The sequence below is a fragment of the Macaca mulatta genome, chromosome Y (assembly GCF_049350105.2).
Source record: "Macaca mulatta isolate MMU2019108-1 chromosome Y, T2T-MMU8v2.0, whole genome shotgun sequence".
In the NCBI taxonomy this organism is placed as follows: domain Eukaryota; kingdom Metazoa; phylum Chordata; class Mammalia; order Primates; family Cercopithecidae; genus Macaca; species Macaca mulatta.
The window spans coordinates 13,166,499-13,188,851 of record NC_133427.1 but is presented as its reverse complement, the minus strand read 5'-3'; the positions used below and the strand labels follow the sequence as shown (position 1 = coordinate 13,188,851).

At 34.1% G+C, this 22,353-nt stretch overlaps 1 pseudogene; it reads left to right on the top strand.

Moving 5' to 3' along the window:
- Positions 1 to 916: 916 nt before the first annotated feature.
- Positions 917 to 1,400, top strand: LOC106995429 (testis-specific XK-related protein, Y-linked-like; annotated as a pseudogene).
- Positions 1,401 to 22,353: the final 20,953 nt, after the last annotated feature.

The following is a 22,353-nucleotide window of genomic DNA, read 5'->3' as shown; positions in this document are numbered from 1 at the left end:
TGGCCACCCTTTATTTTCTGGCTTCATTTAATTGTGTATGAAGAGTGTATTTTTTAACCCGCCTGTGTATGTGAAATGAATTTTTACTCTTTCAACTGAATGTAGTATGAAATTGTTTAATCCGATTATTCAACTACTTCATAATTTTGGCTTTCTTCCTTGTGCATAGCTAATTATTGGGAGAACAATCTCAAAATAATTTAATTTGCTTATGAAAAATTTTCTGATAAAATTACATAAATACACACCAACAAAAACAGGCACACACATATCATTTAATTTCTAAATATTTTGTTTTTTCTGCTTCTCTAGTACCTTGTATTCCATCACTCAGCAAAATCTGTCAGCTCCACTTCCAGGATTTACTTGAACTCCACAGCTTATTCCCTATTTCCTGTTATCACCATAGTCGAAGACACAGTTTATATTACATTTACCTCCTACCTTACACTGTAATTTTCTACTTTACACTTTAACTTTCTTTAAAAAAGAAATAATCTTTTCAAGATCTAGTTCAGGTAATTTTATTTTTTCTTCATTGAGAATTCTATGTGCTGTCACACATTATAGCATCAGATATGAATGAATATCTGATTGAAATATTCATTCAATCATATTTCATAAAATATGAAATCAATTTTACCTGTTACAGTTATTTTTTTGAAGGAATGTGTATATATATTTATAAATGTGGGTATGTATGCATGCACTTATTATTTGTTTTTACCAGTATAATATATGTTTTGCATGCATATATTTACTAAATCCCTGATAATGGAAAGTTAACAAATCTTTTTTTCTTTTTTTTAAGTAAATTATTTTCTGAAGTAGGTGGGTTGGGAAGAATATATCTTGACATGGCAAGTTTGAAAGAGAAAGTGGCTATTACTAATAAAAATTATTCTCTAACCTTTTCATGTTTATTTTTAATAGCATTGCTGATGACATGTTCTCTCTTATCAGTTGTGTCTGGGGCCATTCACTGCAATATACTGGCCATCCACACAAGCCCGACTTTGCTGCCATTAAGCTACAGATGATAAAATTCATCTAAGTAATGATATGGCATTCTTTGGTGATTATCTCACATGTAGTGACTGACATTTTTCCCTGCATCTCTGAAACTGAGGTGCCTATCCTTTCTATTAATCATATATTTTACATTATTGTTGGAACCATGGGTGGAGTTTTGGAAAAGTGGAACTCATCTTCCTAGCAATACAGAAAATAATTCCAGCATGTTGGGTACAGTACTGATGCTTATCTTAATCATACCAATATATGCTGCCATCAACTTCTCCTGCTGGTCAACAGTGAAACTGCAGTTATCAAATGAGGAAAAAATTGACAGAACATAGAAGTGGGCCATAGAATTCTAAACTACAGCTTTCAGTTTTTAGAAAATAATAATATTGGTATTTAGGTTCTTTGGAGGGAAAAACTTTACTGAAGCCTTGTGACTCATTAATTGCCATGTAGCTCATCATAACCTACCTAGTAGCCATTGACTTTATGCTCCTCTTCAGTCAGTATTTGCATCTAAGGTGATCAGGCAAAGTATTGCCAGGACTTACTGAAAAGCATCCAGATGCACTGTGGTATTGTGTAAACACCTAGAGAAAACACAATTAAAAGAATAAAAATAAGGAGCTGAGAAATTACTATCATTCATGGAGAAGGTTTGGAGATTTTCAATATAAAAGTATGCAATATCCATAATATGTTCATATATACTTTCACAGAACAAAGAGTGAAGAGGCTGAATGTCTTTGTAAATATACTCCTGAAAAGTTAGAAACAGCAAAATCTTGGAAGTAGTTTCTAATAAATTTGATTTTTCTGATGTGACTATGCATTAGTAATTTTTGTTTTCTTAAATATAATTGTGCAACTTATTAAACAAAACAAAATCAAAAATCCCTCTGGGTCAAAAAACTGAGCAGAAAAACTAACCATAATGCATTTTTCATCTAGTACAGTTTTGGAAACTATGCCTTTAATTTAACAAGTGTTTGTAATCTAGCATATATATTGCCAGCCAATATTTTCTTTTAAAAAAGAGTACTTACCACAGGTTTCATTCTGTACTTAAGGAGAATCTGAAAGAGAAGTCTTATGAGCATGATCCTATTTATATTAATTTAAGGTAATTAAAGTATTTCTCATTAAACTTTGACTAACAGAAAGTCACTCATATTAATGCATCTTAAAGCACAAAACTTGTTCTCTTAAAAAGATATCATCAAGTTAATAATTTAAAATACTAATTTACATTCCTATCAACAGTACACAAGTATTCTCTGTGCTCTAGGTTCTCAAAAACACTTGTCCTGTTTCATCATGGTAATAATAGCCACTCCAACATGTGTGAGAGGAGGACTAATTGCTGGTTTTAATTTGCCTTTCCCTGATGATTGGTGGTGTTGAGCATCTTTAAATATACAGTTGTTCAGAAATTAGCTGGGCAAACTAGAGCACAGCTGTAATCCCAGCTATGAGAGAGGCTAAGGCAGAATTGCTGGAAACCAGTGGGTGGGGGATTCAGTGAGCTGAGATCACACCACTGCACTCTAGCCTGGATGACAGAGTGAGAAAGTGATAATCCATCTCAAATCAATCAGTCAATCCATCCATCCATCCATCCATCCATCCATCCATCCATCCATCCATCCATCCATCCACCAATCAATATTAAATACAGCACTGTTGGCCAGTTGTATGTCTTCTTTTGAGAAATGTAAATTCAGGTCTTTCGACCATATTTCATAGGCTAAATTGTTTTGGGTGTAGTTGTTGTTGTTAAATGACTTGTGTTCCTTGTACGTATTTATTATTCTCAGTTTATCATATATATGGTTTGCAGATATTTTCTCCAAGTGTTTGGGTTGTCTCTTCATTCTACTATTTGTTTTCCTTTTCCCTTTGTTGTGCAGAAACATTTTAGTTTGATGGAACGTGATCCAATTGTTTTGTGTTGTGCTTTTGCAGCCTGTTCTTCTGAGGTCATAGAATTGAGGTTTCAAAAATAAAATAAAATTAAAAATAAAATTACCACATGATCCAGCTACTCTGCTTCAGAATATGTACTCAAAAGATATAAAATTAGCATATCAAAGAGATATCTGCACTAATATATTCATCTCAACGTTATTTGTAATAGCCAAGATATGGTAAGAACGTTACCGTATGAGGTGGTTGGATCACTTGAGGTCAGAAGTTTGAGACCCCAGTGAGCCATAGTTGTGCCACTGTACTCCAGCCTGGGCAATGCAGCGAGGCCCTGACCCTTTAAACAAACACAAAAAGTAGAGATTGGAGTGTGGGGTTGTGATGGGAGTGGATAGAGATAGAGGAGATGTTCATCGAAGGGTAAAAAATGTCAGTGAGATAGGAAGACGTTCTGGTGATCCATTGCACAGAATGGTGACTACAGTTAATAAATGTCAACTTCAGAATTGCTTAATTTAAAAAAAAGGGCAGCCATGGTGGCTCATGTCTGAAATCCCAGCCCTTTGGGTGGCCATGGCAGGAGGATCACTAGAGGTCAGGAGATCAAGACAAGCCTGGCCAACACGATGAAACATCATCTCTACTGAAAATACAAGAATTAGCCAGGTTTGGTGGCATGTGCATGTCATCCCAGCTACTTAAGTAGCTGAGGCAAGAGAGTAACTTGAACTCAGGAGGCAGAAGGTGAAATCAGCTGAGATTGTGCCACTTTACTCAAGTGTGGGCAACAAAAGAAAAACTCTATCTCAAAAAAACGAATCTCTTAAAAAGTAGAATTTATGTATTCTTACCACAAAGAAATGATAAGTATGTGAGATGATGGATATGGTAACTAGTCCAATTTAATTCTTTTGAAAAGTATACGTGCATTATAAAATCACCATGTCACATAAATATTTACATTTGTTAATTTAAAATAAAAAATTTTAAAGACTGCATTGTAATTTAAATAAACTTGGCTTAATATACATAAACAGTAATATATGCAAATGTTTTCCTCTATTTTGACAATTTGGCTTCTGTTATTTCTTGGGGAAACACTCACTAGGGGAAGGGATGAAGAACACTTAAGCTAATATTAAGTGTTCTTTTATATATACTATATATTATATATTATTATATAATAATTATATAATAATGTACATTATTTATTAATATATGTTATATATAATACATATTACATATTAACATATATTATATATTTATATATTATATAATATATAATAGTATATATAATAATATATAACATATAATATATAGTATATATAATAGTATATAAATACATATTATTTATATACTATAAAATATATATTATTAATTTATATTATAAAATATATATTATTAATTTATATTATAAAATATATATTATTAATTTATATTATAAAATATATATTATTAATTTATATTATAAAATATATATTATTAATTTATATTATAAAATATATATTATTAATTTAATAATTAACTAATAAATAATAATATATAATTAATTATTATAAGCATAAATATATAATATATAATATTATAGAATATTAATATAATAACAAAATAATATAACAAACAAAATAATATACAAAATACAATATATACAATTGTGTATTGTATACAATGTACAATATACAAAACAATATACAAAATAATACAATAAAGACAAATATAATAACAAAACAAAATTAATATAATAACAAAATAACAGTATTTTGTTATTGTTTTTGTTTTGTTTTTCCTTTTTTTAATTCTACCAAAGCAATGGAGGGAAATTTCTTATTCACACTTTCTTTTTTGTTTCTTTCTCATGAGAAATCACCACCAAAACTAAAGCTCATGTAGATTTGTGTATATATTTTTCTGCTCCTATGAATGATCCTCTTCACCTTTTCTTTGGATTTCACAACTTCGTAAAACAGTGATTTACCTATTATTTGTTGTCTCCCTGTACCATTACTTCTTCACTCCATCTGCAGGATCATTTTCTTTACTTCTTATTTTATTTTAGTTTTTTTTTTTTGAGATGGAGTCTCTGGCACAATCTCGGCTCACTGCAACCTTGGCCTCCTGGCTTCATGTGATTCTCCTGCCTCAGACTTCTGAGTATCTGACATTAGAGGCATGCACTACCATGCTTGGCTAATTTTTGAATTTTTATTTGTGACAGGGTTTCACTGTGTTGCCCAAGCTGGTCTCAAACTGACCTCAAGTGGTCCACCTGCTCAGTCTCCCAAAGTCCGGGAATTACAGGTGTGAGCACCAGACCAGGCTTGAGCATTTTCTTTCTTAGATCTACATGCTGCTTGTCTTAGTCCTAGATATGCCACTCTCAACTCATTTATTCATTTTCAGTGATAGCAAGACTCATGGAGAGAGTAGGCCCTGACAAGATTTAATTTTATTTGTCTTAACCCTCCTTTCTTCAGGCATTGTCCATGTTTGTTAGAATCATATCTATACTTGTCACTAAATCCCATATTTCACTTGTCTGTTGCATATTACTCAAACAGGTGTATGTGTCTGTAAAACTGATTCACACCCTCATTCCTGAAATACTGTTTTGCTTTGGATCACATGACTCAAATTTCCTCTGATTTCTCTATTTAATTGTCAGTGTCCTTGCTTTTATTTTATCTCACAGATGTCTGTTCGTTAGACCACTAATGTAACTACACAGAATACCTCTTTCTCCTTCCCTTTCTCCTTTCACTTTTCCCTTTTCCCTTTCGTTTTTTGTTTCTTTCCTTTTCTTTTTAAAGAAAGGTTTCTGTCACCCAACCTGGAGTGCAGTAGTGAGAACTTGACTGACTACAGCCTCAAATTCCTGGACTCAAGCAATCTTCCTGCATTGGTATCCTGAGTAACTGAGACTACAGTTGTACACCACCACATTTGGCTTTTTATTGATGTTGTTTTCAGACAGAAGCCTCCTACGTTTTAAACCTTTAGTTTTAAGGAATTCAACCAGTGATATAACCTCTGGATTCCTATACATTGTGCCTTTTTTTTCTTATGAGCGCCCCAAGGTTAAGACAGCTAAATGGAAAACTTTCCCTGAACTTCTTTGCACTTTCAACATGCCTCTCTCTTCCATCATTTTTTTGTCCAAAATTACATCACCTATATAACATAAAAACTGGGTATATTCCAAATACATTATTTTCCTTCATCTCTTTCATATTTTATCTACAATAAATTTTTTATTATTTACCACTTACAAATTTTTTTTCTTGTTGCTGTTTATAGATTCCAGTTGAGGTCATCATTCATTGTTCCCTAAATATTAGTATCAACATCTTAATTTACTTCCTGCTTCCATGTTAACCTATTCAATTTATTTTTCATTGAGGATTTACAATTATTCTGCTTTTTAATGAATAAAATATATCTCTTTTCCTTTTCTTTCTATTCTTCTTCCTTTCTGCTTTACTATTAGCCGTTACTTTGTGAAGTGAGGAGTCATTTCAGTGTTATTTACTATTATATCCACCATTTTAAGCTAAAATTCTGAGATACAATAACCTCTCTATAAGTGTTTAATAGTGATAATAAACAATATAATTTTGTAATTTCAGTATTAAATTTTTGAGTACCAAGTCTGTAGATTATTTAGGTAAGCTTGCTATTTTTTTACTCACTCCTTCCACTTCTATCCATCCTAGCTATAAGACATTTAGAGGTGTGAACTTGGCATATTCTTCCCTGTACTTGAATAAAGAATAAAGTCACGTGAATAAAGAAACATACACTGACTAGTTAATTCATATAAGTAAATATGAATTTATATTAAATATAGTTTTATATTTAAAATTTATATGGTTTTATTACTTAAATTTATTATGACAGTTATTATTTAGAATTTTATTATTTAAAACTCAAACAATACAGCAAAAAAACATGGGAAAATTTCAAGTAATTCATTATTTATTGTTCTTTTTATCATAGAAGAGACTTACTGGTTAGGGCCATATTTCCAGAATAGTCAGAACATTTCACTTTTCATTTCCCAATGAAATCTGAGGAGTGTGTTTTGAACTCCATAGTGATATGCCCACAACTACCCAGTGTAATTCTGCCTTCTTAAGAAGACATGATTCTACAATATGAATATGATAATGTCCCAAAATAGCACCCTTACATTTCATTATATAAAACACCACTAATGTAATAATAATATATAAGCTGTATATTATGTCGTCTAGTTATAGAGCTAATTTTTACACTCAAATAGTTTAGTTAGAGACTGTGAGATTAAACTGGACCAAGATGGAACTTAATTATTTGTAACAACTACCATACTGTGGCAAAATGAATTAGCTGCACTGTTAATAATATGGAAAATAATACAGTTATATCACTTAAAATTTACTAACAAAAACTTATATTTCTTAACTATTTCTTATTACATGAAAGACAGAATGACTGTCATGATAATGATGGAAGCAGCCTCAAATAAAGTCTTACAAAACAGTCTGGACATGATCGTTCATGCCTGTAATCCCAGCACTTTGGGAGGTTGAGGTGCATGGATGACTTGAGCTCAAGAATTTGACACCAGCCTGGCCAACATGGTGAAACCTCCTCTCTACTAAAAATAATATCATTAACCAGGCATGAGGGTGCATGACTGTAATCCCAGTTACTCAGGAGGCTGAGACAAAAGAATCGCTTAAACCTGGAAGGCAGAGGCTGCAGGGAGCCGAGATCGCACCACTGCACTCTAGCCTGGGTGACAGAGTGAGACCCGTCTCAAAAAAACATTTCTGAACATTAAAAAGCAAGGTAAATTTAATCAAGTTTCTATTTTATGCTGTCACTAAAGTTCATTCGGTTAAAAGTGAAGAAATATAAGGAAGAGCAAAAACCTCATACTTGATTTTTGGAGCACTGGAATCTAATAACGTAACACAGGGGAGTGTTTAATGAAGAAAGACCCGACCTGTAAGTTTGGGCAAAACAATATGTGGTGTTTTAACTGTCCATCATTTCCTATTCCTTGGCTTCATGGCAACTGTGAAGATTAAATTCTAGATGCAACTTTTGATGCATGTAGGGAAAAGACGGAGCTTATCTCAAAGAATTGTGGTTGTGTGATTTAAAATGTCTGAGGTTCCCTTGGAGATTATTAGCTCACAGGCTTTTCTTTAGCCCACCTCAGAGCTTTCTTGGGAGCAGAAGTTGACTCCCAGGAGGCATTTGGGAAAGGAAATATACTATTCAGAGCCACCTGGAGCAAGGAATAAGAGTCAGGTCAAGCAGTACACACAAAAAAATGCCTGGAAGGAAGAGGCTGTGGAAGAAAATTGACGTGGAAAATCAGCTTTGTAAAACTTTCACAGTTTGTGATTGTTTGTTTTGGATTGGGTTTTTAAATGAGACAGAGCTTGCCCTGTGGCCCACGCTGGATGCCTGTGGCATGATCATGTCGCATTGCAACCTCAACCTCCTTGGGTTCAAATGATCTTCCCACCTCAGCCTCCTGAGCAACACATCTCTCTGGATTCCACCTATCCTCCCACCTCAGCATCTCACAGTACAGGCATGGGCCACCACAACCACCTTATTTTTGTATTTTTTATACAGAAGAGATATTGTCATGTCGTCAAGGCTGATCTCATACTTCTAGGCTCAAGTGATTTCTTCTCCAAGCCTTCCAAATTGGTGGGATCACAGATAGGAACCACCAAACCCAGCCTCCTACTGGTATATTTAGATGGATATAAGTATGTCTATTTTTGGATCTCTGACTTTGGGCTAAACACTAGAGTTCCTCAAAGAGTCAATATGCAAAGTCTGTGCAGTTTTTCTTTTCTTTTTCTCTTTTTTTTAAATCTTTACTTGGATTGTTTTTTTAAAAAAATGTGTCAGGAACAGTAGGTGACCAAAAGGGTGACAGAACACAGATTAAGTGGCCATACATGAGGAGAAATACAGATTACAAAAATAGATCTGTAGGGTTGCTAAACAAGTAAACAGCCCACAAACTAAGCAATTGTGGAGGTCAGGAATTTGTTATCCGAGTATGCTGAATAATATCCAAAGTGTTCGTCTTTCAACAATAGAACAAAAGGCATTCAAAGGAAAACAAAAAAATGGCATACTCAGAGAAAACATAATTAAAAGAAACTACTTCAGAAAGCCCAGGCATGGTACTGACTAGGGAAATATTTCAATTCAATTCATTTTAATGTTCTCAAAGATGTAAGGGAACCCAGGAGAACAGTGATTCAAAATTGAAAATACCAATAAAGACATATAAATTAGTTTAAAACATGAATTCAATAATCTGTAATTAGAAGGACTGAATAGCATGCATGAGCATGCAGAAAATATAATAAGGAAACTTGAAGATGGATTGTTTGACATTATTCAGTGTAAGGAACAAGAAGAGAAATGAAAATAATGAACAAAATTAATGTTTCCACAGGACCCCATCAAGAATATCAACATATTCATAATGGGAGTTCCACTGGAAAAGGAGAGATGGGGGAAAAAAAGAACATTTGAAGAAACAGTGGCTGAAATTTCCCAAATGTTGATAGAGGCAAAACTACTGATCCAAGTATCTCCAAAGAAAAAATACTCCAGGAAGAATAAACTCAAAGATATCCACACTGAAACACATGCACTGAAATTGACAAAAGACAAATAGAGCACTTTAAAAGAAGCAAGACAGAAGTAACTGATCACAAGCAAGTTATTCTCCATGACATTAATAGCCAATTTCTCATTGAAAATTATGGAGGAAATAAGTCACTGTGATGAGATCTTTAAAGTGCTGAAATAAAAAATGAAGTCAGTCATGAACTCACTATGTGGACAAACCAAAATTCAAATTCATGAGCAAATAAGCCATTTCCAAGCAAATGGAATTAAAGAGAGTACATCACCACTAGACCAACCTTACAAAAAGTAATAAAAACAAGTAAGGAATGAAAGAAACGTAGTAACTCATGTGCAAATACTGAAATAAGGAACATCAATAAAGTAATTACTGCAGGAAATAAGAAAGCCAACATTACTGTATTTGGGGTTTCTGCCACTTTATTTTTCTACTATATTTAAATGACAAGAGTGTTTCACAAATGCAATTCCAACCAAACTGGGAGATTTCCTTGAGCCCAGGAGTTTGCGACCAGCCAGGGCAACAAAGTGTGACCGTTTCTCTACACAAAAACTAGCCAGCTGTGGTGGCATGCACTTTTGTCCCAAGTACATGGGGGTCTGACGTGAAAGGATCTCTTGAGTCCAGGAGCTCGAGGCTGTAGTGAACCATGTTTAGCCTGTGTGACTGAAATCCTGTCTCAATGAAGTAAAATAAAATATAATAATAAAATAAAGGAATGACAAAGAATAAAACAATAATCACATATCTGTGTTGTTAGCAGACATTGTATAACAAAAAATTTTTGACCAAAAACACAGGAAGTTAGGGAGAGCAGTATAGGAAAATGATTTTTGTACAATGTCAACATTTTGTTATTATAATTCACACTATATTATTATAAATTTAAGATATTAATTATAATACCATTTGTAACCACTAAGAAAATAACTGTTCAAATTTACTGAACAGAAATGAGGGAGTCAAAATGTTAGCCTAGAAAAACAAATTCAAAAATCCGTAGTTTTGGAGGAATTGAAGAATAACAACAACAGCAAAACGTAGATAAAAAGGACCAAAATAGGAAAATAAATTATTGTCAGCAATTACTTTCAACCTAAATAAACTAAAATCTAGTTAAAAATCAAAGATTGGAAAAATAACTTTTTAAATATTTTTAAAATGAGGGAAAAAATAATGCTAACTGTAACCAAAACAGAGCTAGAATAACTATACAAATATCAAAATTGTTTAATTGAGCAAGCAGATATAATACTTACATATATACCTAATATCAGATCCTCAGGATATAAGAAACAAAAATGAATAGATTTGAGGAGCTAGACAGTTCTGCAATAATAATAATAGTTGGAGATTTCAACACCCCACTTTCAACAATGTGTGAAATGACCAAACCGAAGTTCAATAAGAAAATAATGGTCTTGAAAAGCAGTATAAATCAAATAAGTCTCTTGGACATATACAAACTACTCCACTCCACAAGCTGACTACACATTTTTCTAAAGTGTGAGTGGATCATTCTTTGTGCTGTCTTCAGAATAGACTTTATGGTAGGCCACAAAGCAAATCTCATTATATTTAATATTATTGAAACCACACATAATACTTTCTCCAACTGCAATGGAATAAAACTAGAGAGTCATTTCCTTTTCTTTCTTTCTTTTTTTTTCTTCCTTTCATTTTTTTAAAAAATACGATGGAGTCTCACTCTGTCACCAAGGTTAGAATACAGTGAGGTGATCTTGGCTCACTGCAACCTCCGCCTTTCATGTTCAAGTCATTCTCTTGCCTCAGCCTCCTGAGTAGCTGGGACTACAGGCATATACCATCACATCTGGCTAATTTTTATAATGTTAGTGTAGACAGTTTCACCATATTGATGAGGCTGAGGCTGGTCTCAAACTCCGGACCTCTGGTAATCCACCCACCTCATAAAAACTGAAAAATATATAATGTTTGGAGACTAATTAATATACTCTTCAAAAATCTATGGTTAACTGAAGAATCTGCAAGGAATTAAATACTTTTCACAAATAAATAAAAAATTTAAACATGCTAAAACTTCTGAAATGCAGCTAAATCAATGATAAGGTATATATATGTGTAAACAGATAGATAAAAAATAAGAAATGTAAAATTTGTAACATAAATTTACACAAAGGAAGTAGAAAAAGTGCAAACTGGAGAAGAGTACCTTTACAAAAAAAAATGGCATAGTAAAGAAGTTGCTGTCATTCACCCCCAACCCTAACCCCCCAAGAACACTCACAGAAAAACCAAATCCAAGTATACAGTGCCGAGATTATCAACAGCAATAAGACAGGCTCAAATATGAGAATGAGGCTGCTCCTAGGGTTACAGAGAAGTGAAGACACCAGGGAGATGATAAGAGAGTTTGCCTTTTATATTCATGACATTCTTCCCCTAGTCTGCTGATGACAACCAAGTGTGGGGGGAAAAAAACAAAACACCTCCTCTGACTCATGGTTACTACACACTGGAAAAAATAAAGTTGAAGTAGATGACCAACTTCCCCACCACTTTGGATTCCCTGGCAAGGGACCTATTCCTGCCTTAACCCAAGGAAGCCTCGTGAGTGCCTGAAAAGAGAAAAAAATCTGAGGGCAACCACAGATGAAGGAGAAAGGCAGGACTACCATCTCCAGCCTGGATATCTCAGTCACAGGAGATGCCAAACCTGAGTGCCTGTGCAGGATTACCATGAGGTAGGAGGTATATTTCATAATTTCTTGATCACAAACCTATAGCCAGCCTTCCCACACTGTTAGGCTATCCCCTTCAAGATCTCTCACATAAGAGACTGGCACTGTTTCAAAGGTGGTTAGACCTGAGACATACCTGGGCTTAGGACCCTATCTACTGCCAAAACAAGGGACTGAACTAGCCAAAAACAAGCTAACAAAACCCCCAGAAGAGTTATGTCTTAAAGAAAACTTAAAGCAATCATATAAAATAAAATGCAAAATAAGACAGAGAAAACAATGGACTAAATAACTAGTCTTTCAATAAAAAGATATAAACGTATAACCACAAGAAATAATACCAAACAGGAAACTATAACCTTCCTAAATGGAAAAAACAATAAACCCTTGCCCAGTGCTAATCAATGAGCTGGCTATTGGTGGTTATTGGATCGATAAATCAAAATATCAGTTTTCAGGAAAAGCAGATCTCTAAAACAACACAGAAAATGAACTAATATCCTTCTGAAAGAAATTTTTTTAATGGACTGAAATAATTTAAAAGTAAAAAAAAAAAATCCTGGAGCTGAAAAATATATTGGCTGAAGTGAAAAATTCAAAAGGCTTTAAACAGCAGAATAGTTCAAATAGAATAAAGAATCAGCGAGCTCTAAAATGAATTATTAGGACCAGGTGTGCTGGCTCAGGCCGGTAATCACTGCACTTAGGGAGGCTGTGATGGGTTGATCACTTGAGGTTGGTAGTTAAAGACCTGTCTGGACATCATGATGAAACCCTGGCTCTAAGAATACAAAAAATTCTCTGGGCATAGTGGTACACACCTGTAATCCCAGCTATTCAGGAGGCTGAGAGAGGAGAATTGCTCAAACCTGAAAGTCAGAGGTTGCAGTGAGTTAATGTCCTGCCTTTCAACTACAGGCTTGGCAACACAGTGAGTCTTTGTTTCAAAAAAAAAAAAGGAAAATAAAATAGAAGAAAATTAATGCAGCTTATTAGGAAATGCACAAAGAACAAAACAGAAAAACAATAAAAAAGAATAAAGAATATTTACAAGATATACAAAATTACCTAAAATAGGCAAATCTAAGATTTGGCAATATTCATGAAAGAGCTCAGCAAGTGGAAAATATTTATAGCATATTCAAATGAATAATAACAAATTTCAAAAATTTGAGAAAGATATAAATATACAGCTTCAGAAAGATCAGAGACTATGAAAAATATTAATGCCACAAAAAAGTACCTTGTAACAAATAAGGATCAAACTTTCAGAGGTTGAGAAATATAAAAAATTCTGAAAGCACTAAGGGAAAATAAACAAAAATGGAGGAGCTTGAAATCATTAGGCAAAAGACTTGTCAACAATATGTTTTTTGGGAAGACGCAGTATTAAAGGATATAAATTGTGACATCATAAATGTGATTGGAGGAGAAGGTAAAGGTGTAGAGTTTTTCATGACAAAAGTCAGATTAAACTTGTTGATTATTAAATATAAGATGTTTTATCTGAGCCTTTGATGGCCATGAAATCTACGGCAGCAACACCAATGATAGAGACAAAGGACAAAGCTTATCACTACTAAAACATTTAAATGCTAAACATTTCAAAGCAGACATGGGAGAAAGAAAGGAAAAAATGAAGTATGACTCAATCAGAAAAACAACTAACAAGATAAAAGTAGTAAGAACTTATAAATATTTATCTGGAATGTAAATAAATTAAATTATGCAATTAAATGACGTAGAGTGAGGGAATTGATTTTAGCAATGAGATTCAACTATGTGTTTCCTACGATACCCACTTATTCTTTAAGGACTAACATAGGCTGCAAGTGAAGGAATAGAAGATAACCTATGCAAATGGTAATAAAGTAAATTCTGGCTGGCTGTACTCATATCTGATAAAAAAGATTTCAAGTCAAAACCTGTCATAAACCAAAAAGGTCATCATTTAATAGTAAAACAATTCATTCATCAAAAGGATATTACAATGATATATATACACATATACACTAAACATTGGAACAACTAAATATTTAAAGCAAACATAAATAGAAATGAAGAAAAAAATGGCAATAAAATTATACTAGGAAATGTCAGTACCTCAATTACAACAAGGAAGAGACAAACGTGACAGAAAACTAGTAAGGAAATGCCAGATTTATATTATACATACACAATTAAGTTGTAGTTTTAACTAAATGGACCCAACAGATATATACAGAAATTTTCATCCTGTAGCAGCAGAATCTATATTTTGCTGTAACACACATGGAAGATTCTCTAAGATAGACCATATGTTAGGCTATAAAACAAGTATTAACAAAAGTAAGATGACTAAAAGCACATTTAATATTGTTTCAGACAGTCATGGTAACAAGCCAAAATTCAGTGACAGGAGGAATCTTGAAAACGTGAACATTTTTAATACATTTCTCCTAAATGACCAATCGATGAAAAGAAAAATAGAAAGAAAAATTCAGAAATTTCTTGAGACAAATCATAGTGGAAACACAACATATCTAAACCTATGGTATGCAGTGAAGCAGCATTATGGTGAAAGATTATAGTTACAAATGCATACATTTAAATAAAAGAATAATGATTTCAAATAAGCAAAATCTGATACCTAAGGAACTGGAAGAAAAAACAACTAAATTCAAAATTAGCACAATGAATAAAATAATAATAATTAAAACAGAAACAAATCAAAGAGGGAACATGAACATCACAGAGTGAATCAGTACAATCCAGAGTAGATTTTTTTTTTTGAAAAATCAACAAACCCTTAGCTAGACTAAGAAAAAAAAATACAAAAAAGCCATAAAAAATTTAACTTATAAAAGTTAATACAGGCACGTTAGACATATACAAGAACCAAAGGGGATAATTCTGAATACATACATAATAACAACTTAGAAAACCTAGGGAAATGAATACATTCACAGAAAAATACAACCTAAAAGATTGAGTCAGGAAGAAATAACCTAAACAAATCAATTACAAATGAAGAATGAACAGTGGTTTTATAAAGCTTTCCAACATAGAAAAGCTAAACAACAGATGGCTTTGCAAATAAATTTTACCATATTTTCAAAAAAGAATAAAAAGGAGTTAATTGTAATGCTTCTAAACTTGTTTTATGAGGCCTATATCACCTTGATATGAAAGCAAAAAAAAAAAAAAAAATCATGAGAAGCAAGGACTACAGGTCAATTTCTCTGATACACATTGGAGGAAAAATTCTCAATAAAATATTAGCAATCTGAATCCAACAACATGCCAAAAACATTATATATCATGGCCAAGATTGTATATCCCTGGTATGCAAGGTCAGTTATATATACACATGAATCAATGTGATTCATCACATTAACAGAATAAAGGATTAAAAACATATATACATCCCAATTAATGTGGGAAAAGAGTATGGAAATTTCCAACACTGTTTCTTGATTTAAAAATCCTTAATAGTTTAGGTATAGAAAGAAAATTATTCTTTGTAATAAAGGCCATTTAAGAAAAAAAAAGCTAACTATACCATCAAGAGGAAAAATTGAACTTTTCAAAGGAGATCCGGCATAACATGAGGAGGTCCATTTTGCCCACTTATATTTAACATAGTACTGAAAGTACTGGCAAGAGTAATCCTACAAGAGAAAAAAGGTAGTCAAATTATAAAGCAAAAAGTAAAATTACCTCTATTTGCAGATGATAGACTCCTATATGTAAAAACAACTCAAATATTCTATATAAGAAACTGTTAGAACTAAGGAATTAATTTAGAAAAGTCATTGTACACATAATTACCTACTGAAAAGCTGAAAAAAAAATTAAGAAACTCATCTCATTTATATCAAAGAAATTAAATACTTAAGAAAAATTTTAACCAGAAAGTAAAAGATCTCTCCACTGAAAACTATGAAACATTGACAAAAGCAATTGAAGAAGACACAAATGAATGGAAATATGGTCCATGCTTATGGATTGGGAGAGTTAATATTGTTAAAATGTTTATAGTCTCCAAGTCAATACACAGATTCAATGCTGTCCAATCAAATGAAGAGAAATGAAGTATGAAGAATACACTAACTTATTTGAAACTGGCATGAACACAGACACATGGCCAAAAGAAATAAGTCAAGCATATATAATCAATTGATTTTGAAATATGTTGCAAAATGATATCATGAGGATTGTCTCTTCTACCAGTAGTGTTGGGAAAATTAGATTTCCACATGCAAAATAACAAATTGGGACCCACATTTTACATCATACACAAAAATCAACAGCATATGAGATGAAAAATCCTAAATGTAAGACTGCAACCTCTAAAATACCTAGAAGAGAACACACAAAAATCTCCTGAACATTGGCCCTAGTAATAATTATTTTGGACCCCATATTAAAAACTCAGTCCACATAAACAAAAATAAATGAGCAAGACTATCTCAAATGAAAAAGCTTTTGCACAGTAAAGGAAACAATCAACAAAATACAATATACTAGATATTGAGAAAAATGTTTTCAAGCTTTATATCTGATGATGGGCTAAGATCTAAAATTTATAAAGAACTTGTACAACTCAATAGTAGGCAAATAAATTAAAAGATGAGCAAAAGCTCTGAATTGACAATTCTCCAAGGAACACATAAAAATGGGCAACAAGTATTTGAAACATATTCAGCATCATTAATCATCAGAAAAATTTTAATCTAAGGTACTTTGATACGTTACATAACTCACATCAGGATGGCTATTATCAAAAACTCTAAAGATCACACACGTTGGCTAGGATGTAGAGAAAATGAAACTCTTATAGAATGTTGTTGGTAATATATAGCCATTATAAAATTGGTATGGAGGTTTCCAGAAAATTAAAAATAGAACTACCACCAACTCTTCCTTTAGATATATAACCAAATGAAATCACAACCTCATAGAGATATCTGCACTCTCATGTTCACTGCAGCATTATAAACAATAGCTAAGATATGGAAACAACCTTATTGTCCAGTACAATGAAATATTCTTTAGCCCTAAACAAGAATGAGATCTTGCAGTTTGCCAAGGAGCTCATAGGAAGTCAAGCGAAGTGAAATAAACCTGACACAGAAAAACATATTGTATAATCTCACATATAGGGAACAGAAGGGAAGGTAGTGTCAGTCTTTTTTTTTTTTTTTTTTTTTTTTTAATGAGCTCTCAAAAGTTAATAGAACTAGAACTCCATCCTTATCACAAAAATGACACCAAGCTCTTCATAAGGGATCCACCCCCGTGATCTGAGCATCTCCCACTCAACCTCACCTCCAACATTGATGATCAAATTTCAGCATGAAGTTTGTAAAGGCAAATATCCTAACTATAGCAGTAACTATGTGAGATTACAATTATGGTAATTTGCTTCTGTATAGCAGCCTTTGAAATATTAATGTATATCCCATAGCATCATGCCATACACAGGAAATGCACATAATTGGATGCATTTCTATTATTTATTTTTAAATTGTTGTTATACTTTAACTTCTAGGGTATATGTGCACAACGTGCAGGTTTGATACATAGGTACTGATGTGCCATGTTGGTTTGCTGCACCCATCAACTCATCATTTGCATTAGGTATTTCTCCTAATGCATCCGTCCCCTAGCCTTCCATGCCACTGCAGGCCCCAGTATGTGATATTCCCCACCATGTGTCCAAGTGATCTCATTGTTCAATTCCCACCTATGAGTGAGAACGTACATTGCTTGGTTTCCTGTCCTTGTGATAGTTTGCTGAGAATGATGGTTTCTAGCTTCATCCATGTCCCTGCAAAGGATATAAACTTGTCCGTTTTTATGGCTGTATAGTATTCCATGGTGTATATGTGCCACATTTTCTTAATCCAGTCTATCATCGATGGACATTTGGGTTCATTCCAAGCCTATGTGAAACATACATGTCCATGTTTCTTTACAGCATCATGATTTATAATCCATTGGGTATATACTCAGCAATGGGATTGCTTGATCAAATGCTAATTCTAGGTCTAGATCCTCGAGAAATTGCCACACTGTCTTCCACAATGGTTGAACTAATTTACACTCCAACCAACAGTTGTAAAAGCGTTCCAATGTCTCCACATCCTCTCCAACATCTGTTGTTTCCTGAGTTTTTAATGATTGCCATTCTAACTGGTGTGAGATGGTATCTCATTGTGGTTTTGATTTGCTTTTCTCTGATGACAAGTGATGATTAGCTTTTTTTTTTTTTTTAATGGAGTCTCTCTCTATTGCACAGGCTGGAGTGCAATGGTGTGATATTGACTCTCTGCAAACTCTGCCTAGAGTTATTATTATTATTATTTGCCTTCTGCTAGAAAACTAGACAGTTTTCCCGGCACCATTTACTAAACAGGAAATCCTTTCTCCATTTCTTCTTTTTGTCAGGTTTGTCAAAGATAAAATGACCATAGATGTACGGTATTATTTCTGACGCCTCTCTTCTGTTCCATTGGTCAATATATCTGTTTTGGTAACAGTACCACGCTATTTTGGTTACGGTAGCCGTGTAGTATAGTTTGAAGTCAGGTAATGTGATACCTCCAGCTTTTTGCTTAGGATTGTCTTGGCAATGCAGGCTCTTTTTGGTTCCATATGAACTTTAAAGTAGATTTTTCCAATTATCTGAAGAAAGTCATTGATAGCTTGATGAGGATAACATTGAATGTGTAAACTACTTTGGGCACTGTGGCCATTTTCAAGATATTGATTCTTCCTACCCATGATCATAGACTATTCTTCCAGTGGTTTGTGTCCTTTTTTATTTCATTCAGTCGTGGTTTGTAGTTCTCCTCGAAGAGGTCCTTCACATCCGCTTTAAGTTGGATTCCTAGGTAATTTATTCCCTTTGTAGCAATTGTGAATGGGAGTTTATTCATGATTTGGTTCTCTGTTGATCTGTTAATGGTGTATATAAATGCTTGTGATTTTTGCCCATTGATTTTTGTATCCCGAGACCTTGCTGATGTTGCTCATCAGCTTAAGGAGACTTTGGGCTGAGACAATGGGGTTTTCTAAATACACAATCATGTCAGTGACTTCCTCATTTGACTTCCTCATTTACTGATTGAATACCCTTTATTTATTTCTCTTGCCTGATTGCCCTGGCCAGAACTTCCAACAGTATGCTGAATAATAGTAGTGAGAGAGGGCATCGTCATCTTGTGATGGTTTTCTAAGGGAATGCTTCTAGTATTTGGCCACTCAGTATGATACTGGTTGAGGGTTTGCCATAAGTAGCTTCTGTTATTTTGAGATACAGTCCATCAATATCTAGTTTATTGAGTTTTTAGCATGAAGGGCTGTTGAATCTTGTCAAAGGCCTTTTCTGCATCTATTGAGATAATCGTGTGGTTTTTGTTATTGGTTCTGTTTATGTAATGGATTATTTTTATTGATTTGCTTATATTGAATCAGGCTTGCACCCCAGGGATGAAGCCAATGTGATCATAGTAGATAAGCTTTTTGATGCACTGCTGGATTCAGTTTGCCAGTATTTTATTGAGGATTTTTGTATTGATGTTCATCAGGGATATTGGCTTAAAATTCTCTTTTTATGTTGTGTCTCTGCCAGGCTTTGGTATCAGGATGATGTTGGCCTGATAAAATGAGTCAGGGAAGATTCCCTCTTTTTTATTGAGAGGAATAATTTCATAAGGAATGGTATCAACTCCTCTTTGTACCTCTGGTAGAATTCAGCTGTGAATCCATGTTGTCCCGGACTTTTTTTGGTTGGTAGGCTATTAATTATTTCCTCAATTTCAGAGCCTGTTACTGGTCTATTCAGAGATTCAACTTCTTTCTGCTTTAGTTTTGAGAGGGTGTATGTGTCCAGAAAGTTATCCATTTCTTCTAGATTTTCTAGCTTATTTGTGTAGAGGTGTTTATAGTATTCTCTGATGATAGTTTGTATTTCTGTGGGATCGGTGGTGATATTCCCTTTATCATTTTGTATTGCGTCTATTTTATTCTTCTCTCTTTTCTTCTTTATTAGTCTTGCTAGCAGTCTATCAATTTTGTTGATCTTGTCAAAAAAACAGTTCCTGGATTCATTGAAGGGTTTGTTGTGTCTCTATCTCTTTCCATTCTGCTCTGATCTCAGTTATTATTTGTCTTCTGCTAGCTTTTTGTTTGCTCTTGCTTTTCTAGTTCATTTAATTGTGATGTTACAGTGTCAATTTTAGATCTTTCCTGCTTTCTCTTGTGGACATTTAGTGCTATAAATTTCCCTCTACATGATGCTTTAAATGTGTCCCAAAGATTCTGGAACGTTGTATCTTTGTTCTCATTGGTTTCAAAGAACGTCTTTATTTCTACCTTCATTTCATTATTTACCCAGCAGTCATTCAGGAGCAAATTGTTCTGTTTCCATGTAGTTGTGAGGTTTTGAGTGAGTTTCCTAATCCTGAATTCTAACTTGATTGCACTGTGGTCTGAAAAACAGTTTGCTGTGATTTACGTTCTTTTACATTTGCTGAGGAGTGCTTTACTTCTAATTATGTGGTCTATTTTTGGATAAGTGTGATGTGCTGAGAAGAATGTATGTGCTGTTGATTTGGGGTGGAGATTTCTGTAAATGTCTATTAGGTCTCTTTGTTGCAGAGCTGAGGTTCAGTCCTGGATATCCTTGTTAACCTTCTGTCTCATTGATCTGCTAATATTTACAGTGGGGTGTTAAAGTCTCCCATTATTATTGTGTGGGAGTCTACGTCTCTTTGTAGGTCTCTAAGGACTTGCTTTATGAATCTGGTTGCTTATGTATTGGGTGCATATATTTTTAGGATAGTTAGCACTTCTTGGTGAATTGATCCCTTACCATTACATAATGGCTTTCTTTTTCTCTTTTGTTCTTTGTTGATTAGAAGTCTGTTTTATCAGCAACTAGGATTGCAACTCCTGCTTTTTCTTTTTTCTGATTTTTTTTTTTTTTTTTTTTTTGCTTGGTAGATCTTCTTCCATCTATATTTTGAGCCTATGTGCATTTTTGCATGTGAGATGGGTCTCCTGAATACAGTACACTGATGGGTTTTGACTGTTTATCCAATTTATCAGTCTGTGCCTTTTAATTGGGGCATTTAGCCCATTTCCATTTAAGGTTCATATTGTTAAGTTGTCTGTTGCCTTTTTTTCAGTTGTGTCCTGCCCACAGAGGTGTGGTCTAGAGGCAGTAGGCCTTGTTGACCTGTGGTGGGCTCCACCCAGTTAGAGCTTCCTGGCTGCTTTGTTTACCTACTCAAGGCTTTGTACTGGTGGACACCCCTACCCCAGCCAGGCTGCCACCTGGGATATTGATCTCAGACTGCTGTGCTAGGAGTGAGCAAGGTTCCATGGGCATGGGACCCACTGAGACAGGCATGGGATAAAATCACCTTGTCTGCTGGTTGCTAAGACATTGGGAATAGTGCAGTATTTGGGTGGGCATGCCCTGTTTTTCCAGGTAGACTGCCATGGCTTCCCTTGGCTAGGAAAGGGAAATCCTCCAACCAATGTCACATCCCAGGAGGGACAACGTCCTGCCCTACGGCAGCTTGCTCTCTGTGGACTGCACTCACTGTCCAACCAGTCCCAATGAGATGAACCATGTACCTCAGATGGAAATGCACAAATCAACCATCTTCTGCATCAATCAAACTGAGAGCTGCAGACTGGAGCTGTTACTCTTCAGCATATCTTGGAACATCCCAGAAAAAGATAGGATGCATTTTTAAAGGGTTTTTGTTTTGTTTTGTTTTTTTATGAGATGGAGTCTTGTCCCGTTACCCAGGGTGGAGTGCAGTGGTGTGACTTTGGCTCACTACAAGCTCCACCTCCCAGGTTCAGGCCATTCTCCTGCCTCAGCCTCCTGGGTAAGTGGAACAACAGGTGTGTGCCACCATGCCCAGCTATTTTTTTTTTGTATTTTTACTAGAGACAGGGTTTCACCATGTTAACCATGATAGTCTCGATTTCCTGACATCGTGATCC